General features: G+C 32.2%; 1 long non-coding RNA gene across 1 annotated transcript; it reads left to right on the top strand.

Moving 5' to 3' along the window:
• The first annotated feature begins 11,388 nt into the window (after positions 1 to 11,388).
• On the top strand, positions 11,389 to 15,323 carry LOC134716200 (uncharacterized). Its single transcript, XR_010106843.1, has 3 exons — positions 11,389 to 11,992; positions 13,414 to 13,473; positions 14,181 to 15,323. It is a non-coding gene; the product is annotated as an uncharacterized LOC134716200 (long non-coding RNA).
• Positions 15,324 to 16,781: the final 1,458 nt, after the last annotated feature.

Below are 16,781 nucleotides of genomic sequence, written 5' to 3' on the forward strand. Positions count from 1 at the left end.
AAACAAAATAAAAATATTTGAAACAACATGCATTAATATGAACATTGTAAAATAATTTGAATTTCTGACATAATGAAAATTAAATCGAATAAATCAGTACAAATTATGGCTTTGTAAGCATCAATGCAAATTGTTGTTAAGTTAAATTATGTTTTTGAATTCACCTTTTACATAATATTGCAAAGCATTCCTGATTTTAATACCACTTATAAAGAAATTTTACACATTTGACATTTACAAAATATCTAGAGTTCCTCTTTAAGTATTTCTTTTTGTGGAAGTTATTGAAAAAAAACATTTTTATTGTTAATTTTGGTATATATTAACTCAGATAGAATTTTCTGATACATTGCCAGAAGATAGATTTGCCAATTTTTTTTAAATTTTTTAAAAATATTTAATGAAAAGTATTGGTTTAAACTGCCTATATTTGCGTAGATTGTTAAAGGGACACTAGCTACGAGATATGTAAAAAATATATTAAAGTTTGATTTTTTCTGTTCAATTAATAATGAAATTGAAATGGTAAAATAACAATTTGCTTTTTGCAGCCAAAAAGGATCAATTTTGTCAAATTATGCTGAGAAACATTGATAATTAGTCATTCACATGCAAGTGAATTAGTCGACCGCTTTCAATCCGTATTCATGTGAACTTCAATTTAACCCCTAGCTAGAGATTGACAACGCATGCATTGTACGTGTACTGAATATTTAAAGAAAAAGAATGTCACCAATGAAAGTGAAACTACAGTAAATCATTACTAATTTGATGCACATAAAATCATTCTTATACAGTTAAAAACAATGAGAAACATCTATTTTTAATCTATAAAATAAAATCAAACAGACCTATAAAAATCCAATTGCACGTGTTGGTTTTATCTATTCATATCTTTATTAATGTTTGCATCGCTTATATGGTCATCTGAGGTCAAATCGATAGTTAATTAGATGGCGTCTGGACTAAAATACACACATAACGAACCTATATATTATCTACCCCATGCTCTGTAAACTGTTTATTTTAGACTTTTGATAGTTTGGATAAATGTTTTACATAGTTATAAATCAAATATGAGAATTTGAGTCCAATTGGTGACCATGATTTTGACAGCTAGTGCCCCTATAAAGAAACACTTTTTTGTGAATAAAATAAAAATTTTAGATAGAATTTTGAAATAAAATATGAGAAGGTCCTAAGGTAATGACTGAATGTTGTTTTTTTCTGATCTATTGTCAGGTTGTCACTTTGATAAATTCACTGTTTCTATTTTTATTTTATTTCAAATTTGCTTTAAGGAAAATAAAAAAAAAATGGTAAATAAGTGTTTTCTTGCTACAAAAAAATATGAGAAATTCTCTTTCATTTCTTTTTAATAAAAATTACCTTTTGAGTTATCTACCCTTCAATTACTAAGTTAACAATTTGAATTTGAACGAACTTATTTATTTGTTTCTTGCATAAATCAGAATAAATCACTTGTTTTACTTTATTCAGATACACAGTTGAATCCATAAATTTATCTAAAAATTGACAGATTTAAGCAAAGAACTAGACCTAAAGTGAACTCATGTGCAGATCCAGCCATTTTCAAAAGTGGAGGGGAGTGGGTTCCAACCATATTTTCCCGTTCTTATGCATTGGTCGCTTAAAAAAAGGGTTTCCAACCCCTGGACACCCTCTGGATCAGCCAGTGGTGAACTGCTTTTTTACAATCCAAAATGGTAGTATACTGGTATCTTTACTAAGTATTCTGAACATTTTAGTCATGAAAAACATCAAAGATGTAATTCAAACAAAGTTGTGTCACTCTGTTACATTAAAATTCAAGAATTCTTTTTTATTAAAACAGGATCACTTACATACACTTTGTAACTATTAAAAAAAGTGAAACAAAAAATTAAATCCGTAACAAAATAAAATGTATATAAAATGGGTCTGGCAGAATGAAGGATACAATAAACTGTACTAATCAAAAATGTTTAAATATAAATTCAAAAATTACCATTAGAAAGAAATATTTTAAGAATTATGAAAAAGCATGTTTGAACAAATTAGTTTTCAGTTTTATTCTTAAAACCCTTAATAGAATGAATGTTTTGTAGATCCTATTCATGAACTATTTAGTTCTCTGAGTTAACAAATGCCTTCTTTCAATTGAAAAAACTTGACCATTTATGTTTTACATGGTTTGTGAGTATCTTACCTGGCCGTAGACCCTTGGTTAGTTGTATCAGTGGCCAAAAATAGGAACCGTAAATAATGCACTTTAACAATCAGTGCATATAAAAGCCTAGTTTTATCTAGTGTTTGAATAAGGGCTTGTAAGGAGAAGTGTCTGTGTCTGGTATTAATAAGGGCTTGTAAGGAGAAGTGTCTGTGTCTGGTATTAATCTACCAGCTTTCTTTTGTAATTTTAAAATATCCTATTTAAACCCTCACAGCTGCAACTCCAAACTATACAACAATATACAAGATATAAGGAACCAATATTGATAAATGTAAAAATCAATGTTGGAAAACCAAACTTGCAGCAGTTAACGCCCCCACCCCACCCCCAAACTATTTGATTTCAGTTTGTTATCCTACATTGATCTTTTGATGTCTTCCCTATTTTAAGTATAATAGAAAAAAAATTTGCAGTCTAGATTTAGAAATTTCTTAATCTTTAATAGTAGATATACTCACTTGCTCCTAGATGAAATTTTTGAGCATAATTGAGGTATTTAGTTTTAAAATTTGTCTGATGATCCTGCCCGAAAACAAAGATGGCAGACATGCCTTAAAAAGAATATAGGGACAATGCAGGCTTTGACTTTAACTTGGAAACTAAAGCATTAAGAGCAAATCTGATGCTCAGGTAAAAATTTTGATCAGGTTGAGATTGATCCACCCTAAAATTATCAGCTGAATCAGACAATTCGTTGTTGGGTTGATGACCCTGAATTGGTAATTTTAAGGAAAATTTGTGGTTATTTTGAATATTATTCAAAATAGAAATATACTGTAAACAGCAAGAATGTTTTTCAAAGAAACACCTACAAAAAGTCAAATCACCCAAAATGCCATGCAATTGACTCCTAAGGGATGCCTATTTACTGATAATATAAATATAATTCATCACTTTTAGAAGACAATATAAAAAAGAAGATGTGGTATGATTGCCAATGAGACAACTATCCACAAAAGACTAAAATGACAGACATTAACAACTATAGGTCACCGTACGGCCTTCAACAATGAGCAAAGCCCATACTGCATAGTCAGCTATAAAAGGCCCTGATAAGACAATGCAAAACAATTCAATGAGAAAACTAACGGCCTTATTTATGTAAAAAAAATGAACAAAAAACAAATATGTTTTAGTTTCTTGTGTATAATTCTGAGTTTAGTATGACATCCATAATCACTGAACTATTATGCATATTTTTAGGGGCCAGCTGAAGGACACCTATGGGTGCGGAAATTCTCGCTACATTGAAGACCCATTGGTTGCCTTCGGCTGTTGTCTGCTCTATGGTCGGGTGGTTGTCGCTTTGACATATTCACCATTTTCTTTCTCAATTTTATGTAACACATAAACAAACAACAACCACTGAATTACAGGCTCCTGACTTGGGACAGGCACATTAATAATGTGGCTGGTTAATTTAAAACATGTTAGCAGGATCCCAACCCTCCCTCTAACCTGGGACAGTGGTATAACAGTACAACATAAGAACGAACTAAAAAAATAAGTTGAAAAAGGCTTAAATCATCAGATGGACAAAAATACAAGTGGATGTTTACTTCAGTTGAAACATGTTTGCAATTGCTTACTAGAATTTCATTGTCAATAATAAATTAATCTGAAAAAGTATTGTGAAGACTTGCCATGGTTTTAGCTTCCATCTAAATCAAACAACTGTCAACAAAACATTTAGATGTCTTACTTCAAAGGTTGGAAGCAATTTATGGAAAAATTCTGCTGAACATAATACTGTATAGCGGCTAATTTGAACGGAGTCTTAAATTTCGCTCATTTATGCAGATAGAACAAAATGTAAATGCATAAGTATTGATACAAGTTTTGAATTCGCCAAAGTAATAAACCGCCAAAATATTTTGTTTACTTTATTCATTAAAAATCGCTAAATTTTACACTGGAAAAAAACATGTTATTTGGTATACCTTATTACCAATAACTCTCAAAATCACCAAATATAGCTGAGTGGGTTTCACTTGTTTAATTGAATAATGTACGTGCATGCTCAATTTTGGAATTGAAAGTTGTCATCCTCATTACTTAGTGCAGGGGAGTTATCTGATATAAATGAGATAAAATTTGTCAGAAGTATTAAGATTATTTACCATTTTGTGTTATTTGTTGTAGCTATGAATTTTGTTGGTTTTAAACATTTATAAAAAGGGAATTTTGCTAGATAAATTCACCACATTTATTTTTTAGTCCGAAACATTATACTAAATGTCAAAAATTTGATCACAATCCAAATTCAGAAGGTGAGTCAAGTTTGAATGTTTTATCCAAACTTGCACCAAATATTCAGGGTTTGACTACTGCGGTCATATGGGGCTGGGCTCAGCAAAGCATTTTATTGTAACTTATTGTTGTCTATTAATTAACAAACATAACTAAGATCATTTAACTCTTCTGTATTTTCAGACAAAACGACAAAAAAAAGCAAGAAAATGAATGGTATACTGTGTATGGTGAGAGAGTTCGTCAACTTCGTAGGTCTGTGTCCGTATGGTCCTTCGGTAAGATCATGTTTTGAGTCAGAGACGTCACCCCAGGTTCAAGGTTTGTGGTGTTTAGAGCGTGTTCCTTCCCCTGTGGTAGAGTCTCCTGAGCTACCAAGGGCTGCTGACCCGGAGCAGTGTTTGGTGGAAGCACCCCGTGTTGCATTGTTTTCAGCAATGCCATTTGAGGTAGAAGTCATTTCTACTTTGGATGACACTGTTGAAAATGATACAGCGGTGTTTGAGGAGGTAGAGGAACATGAGTTGGTTTTCGACACAGATGATGCTGACCTTTTCTCAACCTGGGAACAGGAGCAGCAGCAGGCTGATCAGTTTTGGGAAGATTTAGAGAGGAAAGTTCTTCAGGTTTCAGAAGATTTGGAGGCCATATCTGAGGATTGTGGTGAGGTAAGACACAGGTTGGAGAGTGATGATGAGACTCTGCAGATGTTCGGCGCAAACTTAGAAAGTGAGGGTCGAAATCTGCAGATGCAGTATGTAATCTCCAGGGTTTTACCTTGCTGTGGTCCTTTGGATTTAGAAGAATGTGTAAGTGATGTGAAGGAGCTGTCTCTAGAGGATGACGAGGTCTTTACTGATGAGCAGGATAGAGTTGTGATTTGGGATGAGGAAGGCAGAGCAGCTATGAGGAGAGTTTGGTTCAGGAGGCATTTCATGAAGAGTCATAGTCTGAATGGTTTTTGGAGGACTTTAAGAGGGTACAGTTTGAGGTGTCGGATGTTTCAGCTTAGTATTGTGTGTCGTTGAGAAGAGTAGGTTCAAATTTGTATTTTTGTTAGTTTTGTCCCTTTTGGCCAGTTGCCCCCAAATTACCTGACAAGTAATAAATGAATGATTGATGGTATTGATTGATTGGTTGATTGATGTTATAGTGATGATTGTACACTTCATTGACGGTTTGGTCTTTTAAAAAGTCTCAACAGGTTAGGAATTCTCTGGCAAAAATGAAAACTATAAAAAGATAGAAGTAAACCTGCCCTTAGTCTTACTCCCTGAGTCCCCCTTTACCCAAGTACTCTACCCTTACTTTCTTTGTATATATATGTATATATGTGTAAATAAAAGCATGATTGTTTTATACATTTTTTAGTTAAGTCAGACATTGTATGTTACCAAAGGTAGATGTATAATGTTGTTGTAGTATGTTATCATCATTAGGATATCAGAGACCTTCATATGTACAGTAATCATAGAAATAGAGTATTCATTTTGTACAGCAAAAACATTCAAAAACACTAAGTGATTAAGGTGAGAATTCAGGATTTCACCCAAGGTAAAACTTTATCACATGAAATCATCACACCAGACTTTATCAGTAACGCACACCTACAAATTTGATATGGATCAGACTTTGAAAAAAACACAGTAGAAATTTGGTACAGATCCTCAACCTTGTCAGTCAACATTTTTTGGTGTTTCCCTTTTAATGACCTTTTTTCTTATCATATCTTGGACACATACTATTTATAGATACAGATGAATTATAAATAGATAGAATAAAAACTATATCATAGAGATCTAGAATAAAAACTATATTATAGAGATATAGAATGAAAACTATATTATAGAGCTATAGAATAAAAACTATATTATAGAGATATAGAATAAAAACTATATTATAGAGATATAGAATAAAAACTATATTATAGAGATATAGAATAAAACTATATTATAGAGAGATAGAATAAAAACTATATTATAGAGAGATAGAAAAAACCTATAATTTATAGAGAGATAGAATAAAAACTATTGAAACTATATTAAAAAGAGATAGAATAAAAACTATATTATAGAGAGAGAAAAATCAGCAAGATGAGATCAGTGTTTTGTGGGAAATCTATATAGAAGATGTAGAGACAATGTACAACTGAAATGAATCAGTAAATCATTGAGATCAGAAAAATCTAAAATTCCCACGGTCAGATGTTTATGGTCTCCCAGATATCGTTGCCATCTTACAGTATCTTTTTCTTTTTGGTAATCATGACTTATTTTTATTTGGATTTTTTCTAAACTATTTTGTTAAATGTAATATAAAATAACACCTTTCATAATTAGCTCTTTGTGCACCTTACACATGGAAACCTGGTAATAAAAATTCTTGTTTAATCAACCCTCCATGTCTAGTACATCAATATTAAACCATTTTATTCACAAAGTATCAAGAACTAACCTGGGTGGGATTACACTAACATGATACTTCCTAAATAGGTTGTCTGGAAGATGTGTGAATGAATAAATGAATGAATGAAAAAGATAATAAAAGAGAGCAGAGAGACAGATTTCTTAAGGGTATTATGTACTGGTCTGTGGAGGGAAGTTATTTAGGAATGTTTATATAATTCTAGTAATTTTCAGAACAGTTTGGTATTTCTGAGCTAGGAAAAAATTTACTATTTAAAGAAAAATTGGTTAATGTCAAATTTAGAGTCAGAATAAATGTATGTTCCAGTAGATTTTAAATTAAAGTCAATATTAATGAATTTATTCAATTTTAGTTTTGTCTTTAGCTTTTATATTTTTGTTTTTAAATTTTCATAACTTTTTCTTCAGACCATTTATAGGTTTTTATTTTAGTATAGATGCTATATTATGAACATCGTTCTGAAGGGCATGACTCTGACCTTAACATCCTTGATCAACATCGAGGGTCTCTTTGAATATCACCTTAAAAATCATCCCATAGTGCCATATATTTTACATAGACTTCATGGTAAATTCAAAAAAGGGAATCTATAAAACCTGGTTAAGTCAAATTATGACAATTTTACCAGAACAAATTGAAAACCAGTGGTATTTGCCTTACTTGTTTCTTTTTATTGACATAATTGGTTATCATTTTAATAATTACGATGAGGAGCCAAAATTGTGTAAACATACAACACAACTGACTTAAAAATTCACACACTAAAAATTCACACACTAAAAATTCACACACAAGAAATTCACACACAAAAAAATCACACACAAAAAAAATCACACAAGCAAAGAAATATGACAGTCACCAAAATAAAAAGTTCTTTGAGTTGACAGTTACCTGTGAGGTAAAACATAATGACATATACACTGGAAAAAAAAAGTTCCCTACAGTTGGCGCAGTTAAGATGCCTCTGCTTTATGTGACTGCATGACGTCCATACTTGTTTTATTTTAGAACTTACAATTGTCCAGCGAGGTTATAGTTGTAGAGGTGTTTAGATCTCTTGTTAATACAAGTTTCAGTACTTATCTGTCACTAGTAATACTGAGAATAAATGTCACTACAACTGAGCTTTTCCTGCATACGATTGGTTTCCTCACATTACTTGGTATTTTATTCAAAACTCTATACTTTTTTAATATTTTGGTCAGTATTTTTTTCCCTAAAAGCTTAAAGTAACATTTCATTGAGATATTTTATTGGGACTGATACAAACACAAAGCATTGCAGATTTGTGATAAAAAATAACATACAATTTGTTTTAATTATTTCATGTTTGTTAATCAATATCAAAAGTAACCTGCAATATATTTAATTTTAATTTGAAGTAATGTGTTGGAAAGATGGTCTCTGATAATTTGGTGGTGACAAACATTCTATTTTTATAAAAAAAAAAAAAAAAAAAAAAAAAATATATAAAAAAAATATAAAAAAAACAAAAAAAAACAACCACTGTACATAATATCTATGTATAATAAATAAGTTTTTTTTCAGGTATTTTAATCCTTTCTTCAGTTAAATTTCAGAATGATTCTGTTAGACTGGAAAGTGGTTGAGAAACACAGAACATCTCAGCATGGGAAGGCGGAATTGAAATATATCGTGATAAAGTATTGGATACATTATCTTCATGGGAAGGCGGAATTGAAATATATCGTGATGAAGTAATGGATACATTATCTTCATGGGAAGGCGGAATTGAAATATTTCGAGATGAAGTAATGGATACATTATTTTCATGGGAAGGCGGAATTGAAATATATTGTGCTGAAGTAATGGATACATTATCTTCATGGGAAGGCGGAATTGAAATATATCGTGCTGAAGTAATGGATACATTATCTTCATGGGAAGGCGGAATTGAAATATATCGTGCTGAAGTAATGGATACATTATCTTCATGGGAAGGCGGAATTGAAATATATCGAGCTGAAGTAATGGATACATTATCTTCATGGGAAGGCGGAATTGAAATATATCGTGCTGAAGTAATGGATACATTATCTTCATGGGAAGGCGGAATTGAAATATATCATGCTGAAGTAATGGATACATTATCTTCATGGGGAGGCGGAATTGAAATATATCGTGCTGAAGTAATGGATACATTATCTTCATGGGGAGGCGGAAATGAAATATATCGTGCTGAAGTAATGGATACATTATCTTCATGGGGAGGCGGAATTGAAATATATCGTGCTGAAGTAATGGATACATTATCTTCATGGGAAGGCGGAATTGAAATATATCGTGCTGAAGTAATGGATACATTATCTTCATGGGAAGGCGGAATTGAAATATATCGTGCTGAAGTAATGGATACATTATCTTCATGGGAAGGCGGAATTGAAATATATCGTGCTGAAGTAATGGATACATTATCTTCATGGGAAGGCGGAATTGAAATATATCGTGCTGAAGTAATGGATACATTATCTTCATGGGAAGGCGGAATTGAAATATATCGTGCTGAAGTAATGGATACATTATCTTCATGGGAAGGTGGAATTGAAATATATCGTGCTGAAGTAATGGATACATTATCTTCATGGAAAGGCGGAATTGAATTATGTCGGGCTGGAAGTAATGGATACATTATTTTCGTGGGAATTTTCCATTTAAATATTTTGAATAAAAACAACAAAATTTGTTAAATTTATTTCAAAATCACCAAAAATCTATTTGATTTTAATGATAAAAACAAAATTTGGCAATTTTTGAACTATTTTTTTTATCAAATGTCAAACAAATCACTAAAATTTATTAAAGAAGCATTAAAACATATCCGTGCAATTTTTAATAAAGAGTAAAAATGCTTTTTAAAAGACACAAGTCTAAGTAATTATCTTTTTCTGAATTAAAATAAATAACTGTTTAATTTTTCCAAATTTGAATAAATAACCATTCCATTTCCTAAATTTAGATATCAAAATTTAGCTCACAATAACTAAATTAGTTTGAAAATTGTAATTTTCAGTGTTTCATTGAGATTTGGACCTTCAACAACTTGAATTTACAATACTGCATTATTATAGTGTCTGATTGCAACATGAATACATTACTTTTTTCTAAAAATTTTAAAAATTGAACACTAGCAAGTCAGTAGAACATTACCTATAAACTGGACATGAAACCCAATCACTATACCCCATCACCATACCCCATCACCATACCCCATCACAATACCCCATCACCATACCCCATCACTATACCCAATCACAATACCCAATCACGATACCCAATCACAATACCCACAACCATTAACACTGTATGTATAGAATAAAAGGTAAAGTTTATACTGGCTTGCTGATGTTTTCTGCTTCATTTTCTTTAATTATCCTTTCTCCCCACATAGCAACAGCTTTATATATAGTTGACCTGGGACTGAGCTTTGGAGCAGGTTGGGTGGAATGAGCCAACGTCCAGGAACTGGAATTTAAGAGCTCAGAGGTCTTGAGGAGAAGCCTAGGGGTCTGATGAAAGGGATAGTGAGACTCCAGGCACTTGCATTTAAGGGGTAGGGGATTGTTAACCCAAAACATGTCCAGGGACTTTAATGGCATGGGGGTTGAGGGGGTTATCCCATGGGGTCCAGGGACTTGTTAAGGGCTTGGGGGTCAGGGAGGGTTACCCCATGAGAGTCCAGGGACTTTTTTTTATGGGATTTAGAGTCTGGGAGTATTACCCCATTGGAGTCCAGGATCTTGTTTTTAAAGGATCGGGTTAGGGGAGGGTTAACCAAGGGGCTTGTTTTTAAGGGATGGGGTCGGGAAGGGTTACCCCATGGGAGTCCAGGGACTTGATTTAAGGGATTAGGGAGGGTTACCCCATGGGAATCCAGGGACTTGATTTAAGGGATTAGGGAGGGTTACCCCATGGGAGTCCAGGGACTTTTTTTAAAAGGTTTGGGTTCGGGGAGGGTTACCCCAAGGGAATCCAGGGACTTGTTTTTAAGGGTTTGGTCTAGTGTTATAGAGATGAAGAAGTTGCTGGGTAAGGAGGGGAAGTAAGTAATGTGTTGGTGTTGTAATTTCACACTGTTCTAATACAGTTTAGTTGCTTTGAAGTTTGTGAAGTACAAATAACCCTATACTTTTGGATGAAATGCATTATAAATTTCAAAATAATTAACACTTCCTTTTTCTGAATTTAAATAAATAACACTTCTTTTGGGTTTTAAATAAATAACACTTTCTTTTCTGAATTTAAATAAACAACTTTCTTTTATGAATTTAAATATAAATAACCATTCCTTTTTCTAAATTTGAATAAATAAACCTTCCTTTTTCAAAATTTAAATAAATGATCCTTTCTTTTTTTAAATTATAAATAAATAAACCTTCGTTTTTATTAAATTTTAATAAAAAGCCATTTCTTTTTCTAAATTTAAATAAATAACCTTCTTATTTCTAATTTTGAAATAATGACCCCCTTTTTTTTTGTGTGCTGGTGGTGTTGCCACAGGTTTGTGTATGCGTCTAGTGTGGTTGGGAGTCAAAGACTCTTACACTGCCGCTGGATAGCTTATATTCATAGGTGAAAAGAAAGCTGAGTGCGTAAGTCTTTCCTTCCAGTACATAGCCTCTACACAAACAAGACTTCTACAGTGCCTCCCCGTGACAGCACATGGTAACTAGGATCTAGTGTCCTAGGCTTGACTGTAGAGGATCTCGGAGTAGCAAGGACCCTAGAGATGAAGTGTGTAGGCCGATCGACATGCGGACATCACTAGCACTCATCAACCTTGCCCCAGTTATGGGTTAAATAGCTGACTGAATGATGGTCGTCAGCCGTGAAAGAAGGAGAAGAAAACTCTTGATATAAAATTTTTGGTAATGTGTATTTGACTCATCAGCAATTGATCTTTTTAAGGAAATAAAGCTTGAGTAAAGATTCTCTGGTTCTCCAGGTTTGGGATTGAGAGTTATGCCAAGATCCTGTCCATGTAAAGAATGATTATATACTGATTGATCTCCCAGATGAGAAACATCACTTCCAGATCTGCATCTTTGACATTCAAAAGACAAGGTAAATATGCATAAAGTACATGTAGTAGATGTCTAGCCATTTCATTTAAGTATTTATGATTTTGATGTATAAATTCACATCTGGATATAGTATTACATAAGTCCACAAGGTACTGTAAACCAATTTTTTTTCGCGGATACTTTATTTTGCGTTTTGCCCTTTCTTTACCACTTTGCGGCTATTTAATTTCGTGATTATCTGATTTACTTGATGAAGTTTATTAAGAAAAGATCAAAGATTGACATATTCGCGACGATTTATATTCGCGTTATTTTTCTACTTGTGAAAGTTACGAAAATAAATTGCTCACGAAAACAAGTTGGTTTACAGTAATTAACATGGAGCACCAAAAATACTCATTGATATTCTGTTTTAGTTTAGAAAAGGGATAAACTTTTAAGGGAGCAATCTGACACTAACCAGAAAACTAGATTGAGTAAATATCAACCTAACAAAATGGAGAATTTTAACAATGGTGCTCTTGAAAGAATAGGAAGGGTACACAGTTCCTGCTCCACAGGTCACAATTAACACTTATGACCAAAATATGTATTACAAATAAGAATTCATAGGCTGAAAAAAAATCATACATAAACTAAAAATATAAACTATAAAAAATCATGAGAATTAGCCTAGTAAATTAAGAAGTATTATAATGCCATGATAATATACATGTACTGTAAATTCAGAAATTATTGCGAGGTTTTTATTATTGCGAATAATGCGACAGAGTTGTAAACGCAATAATTAAAACTCGCATTTTGTAATATTTTAACTGAATAAAAATCCTTTTCCCCAAATCCTTAAAATTAAAATCGCATTTAAGTTGAAATTGACAAAATCGCAATAATAAATGCACGCGATAATTTCTGAATTTACAGTTTATTTATTAGATAAAATGTTATGTACATGTATTAGTAATTAGTTATAAGTTATTATTTATTATAGTGACATGTGTATCATAACATAAATCTACAGGTATATCAATGGCAGATCCATCCATTTTAAAAAGGGGGGTTCACAACCCAGGATAAAGGAGAGTTCCAGCTATTATGTCCCCATTCAAATGCATTGATTGGACAAAAAAAGGGAGGGGTTCCAACACCTGGATCCCCACACCCGTTGGTCTGCCAATGTATATACATAGAAATTTGATATTTACACTTGGCCCATTGGAACTATATGTCACTTAAGGAATATTGTATCTCATTTATCTGTATTAACTGGTAATGATAAGCTGTTGTTTAATTGACTAAATTCCATATACATGTATAGATATTGAAATAAGATGTGGTATAATTGTCAATGAGACAACTGACTCCACCAGAGACTAAAAGATAAGTTAACAACTTAACAAGTCAACATGCGGCCTACAATAAGTTTAAAAACTTTCACAGTTATGGATTCAATTTTTTTTTCAGTTATTCAGCATATTTTGAAAAGAGAGTAGGACCTGAATGTAAAATAATACCAACTTTAAGGTATGTATGTTGACGGTTACATTAAATCCTTGTTTCAAGGTAACATTAAAGATAATGAACAGTTCTAGTTTATTGCTTCTATAATACTACAATACCTAATTACAGATATAAAATATGAAGATGTGGTATGATTGCAATTTGAAAACTCTCCACAAGAAACCAAATGACATATTAATTAACAGCTATAGGTCACTATTCTGCCTTCAAAAATGAGTAAAAATTAGCCCATACCACATAGTCAGTTATAAATGGGTCAAAAAGTGAAAATTGTAAAAAAAAGTCAATTGAGAAAACAAACTGTCTAAATAATGAACAAAACAAATATGTAACACAGCAACAAACATTAACCGATGAATTACAGGCACATACAGAATGTGGCAGGGTTAAACTATTTTGAAGGCATATTGTCCTTATCCATCAAATATTTGGTTAAATGAACATTTTTAATTCATGGTGCCTGAAAAAATTGACATGTTTATTTAAAAATATCTGAAGTAAAATGTAAGTACAATGGTAAATCATACTTGAGATGCCATAAGATTTAATACAATTCTTAACTATTTTATATGAAGAATTTCTTTAGCCTCTGTGTCCTGGTTACCCCATACATGGATAAAATGTAAATATTTTCTGACATATTCAACATTATATATATTATTTTGTGAATTTTAGTTTGTTTTGAATGAAATTTTATTTTCTGTTTGTAGACCAAGCGTGCTAGTTAATTTAGAAATCAACTGAAGCAGAAGAATGAATTGTGTTGATCTGAGGAACTTCGAAACACTTATTGACCAAAAACAATATGTAGTAAAGTAATACAATTATGTTATAAGAGAGAGAGATAGAAAGAGGGGGAGAGCCAGTTGTAAAGATTTATTCTTTTAAACCAGATACGTTGATTACAATCGAATTTCATAGGCCTACAGTTCCCCCCTAAATGGTCTTAGTTAATACATGACGTACATGTATACTAGGTGTTTAATGTAAGACTTTGATGTGACTTGTAAGAACAATCAGCTGCCATTGGTTTAACTATTTTTATGCCCTTCAGTTGGGGGTGTGGTGGGGCACATTGTTTTACTCCTGCCCTTACAATCTTCCATCCTATTATAGGTATATAGATATAAGAAGATGTGAAATTGGTGACAATGAGACAACTCCCCCTCCAATTCACAACTATTCCAGATAACTACTCCTAGAGTTTAATGAGTTATCTCCCATATTTGTAGGTACTTTTGATATTTTGATATTTCCTGATAAGGCTAATGCAAATAGAAGATTTAACTTGTTTTTTAATTTAACAAACTGAGCATAAGTTGTGATGAATGGAAACTAGCAGGCTGAGTTTTAGGGTTAAGGGGAGGGAATACACTTGTTTAGCTAGTTTTGTTCACTGCATGGAAGGCCTGCAATAAATTAGAATGTATTAGTTTTATATATAATTTTTATATATATTTTGTTAGATATGCTATATAAGATGTAAATATAGTAAGATGCCAGTATTATTAAGAGCTCTGTAAATATGATCGGCTTGTAAACATAGGTCTAGATAATGCATTAAGTGGTTTGGTCTGACATTTGGATTTCATATTATATTTACGTCGTCATCATCTGCAAAAGTGCTCCCATTCACAATATTATCTGATATTAAACGCCCCTTCCTCCCAATTATGACTTCATTTTTAGTTTAATGAGTACTTTCTCATATTTGTAGGTACTTTTGGTAACAGTTTGTCATGATAAGGCTAATGAAAATAGGAGACAACTCTTGTTTTTTTTGTAGAAAAGAAGATTTAACTTGTTTTTAAATTTTATGGTGAATCCTGTGACTAAGTAAATTTTTTCTTATATTTAAACAAGTGTGGACACAGATGAGTGTGGATAGTATGTTTGGATGTTTGACAGTGTCTTATGACAATAAAATTATTTGTTTTTCCTATATGGTGTTAATAACTGTGTTGCACGGTGACAACCGATCTGAGCATTAGGAGTGTTATTTATTTGATATTTTTTTTATGTTCAATACAGACATGGGGAGACAGTAATTACATTAGTTACCAAATGATTATGATAGAACATGTTCTACATCTTTGGTTTTGGATACATTTTGTAGCTGGGAGAGCAATTGTTAATTTCTGTGTCGATTTGGTCTCTTGTGGAGAATTGTCTCATTAGCAATCATACTTCATCTTTTTATATGTATTTGCTTACTATTGGTATGGTTCTATTTACATTACTTTGTGGTGGATCGTCAGTATCATTAGTAATTTTTTTTGTTGAAATGTTGAATTTCTTCCTCAGATTTGAATACATTTATTGGTTTTAAGTAATGACAATGGCTTATGTCTGACATGATTATTGGGGCTAAATAAGATAGGAAGTAAACCTCTGTGCTGATTTATATCAATTCTTTATATCTCCTCCAAAGCTGGTCGAAGCAAAGACAAATTTTGACCAATATAAAAATGATTTCACCAAAAGAACCTTTGTGAGCATGCTTCAAAGACTCACAACTGCTCCAAAAGTAATCTGATCGAATTTGAAGCATGTCAAGCAGATATCATCAACATCTACTTAATAAGTCTTAATATGTCTAAATACCTAATAAGCTATTTAGTACTCAAAAGGTATTGCAAAATTATTCCTTTTCAATTTTTGTTTTGTTATATGGATACAAATATAAGTGATACATGTACCAATACAGTATTTGTTGTGGTATGCAAGTGTAGTAATTAACATTTACTGTAACAATGTTAATTCACACAAATTAAGAAATAACAAATGAATGGAACAGATACTCCGCAGGGTGCTGCTTTATACGATTGCAGAGGTGGAAACCTGAACGGTTGGGGCTAGTATGGACACAACATTCAAGCTGGATACAGCTCTGAATTTGGATTGTGGTTAAATAGTTGACACAACATAGGTTTCTGACACAGATTGAATGTGGTCTAAAGAACTTCAACTTAAAAATTTTAAATTGGACATTTACCTATTTTGGTCAAATATCCAAAATCTAAATACATGGTTAAATTCAGAATATCATAGAACCCGAAAAATTCAATTTTTGATGAAATGTTTAATTTTAGACCCTTAAGACCTCCATGTGGACCAATCTGATAACCGGCCCCAAATATTAAAAATCTAAATACACGGTTAGATTCAGCACATTGAAGAACCCCATATATTCAATTTTTGTTGAAATGAAACAAAGTTCAATTATTGACCCTTTGGATCTTAATGTAGACCAATTTGAAAACGGGACAATACCGTGCAATTGAATATTCCTAGCTATTGGCAATACTGTG

The sequence above is a fragment of the Mytilus trossulus genome, chromosome 4 (assembly GCF_036588685.1).
Source record: "Mytilus trossulus isolate FHL-02 chromosome 4, PNRI_Mtr1.1.1.hap1, whole genome shotgun sequence".
Classification (NCBI taxonomy): domain Eukaryota; kingdom Metazoa; phylum Mollusca; class Bivalvia; order Mytilida; family Mytilidae; genus Mytilus; species Mytilus trossulus.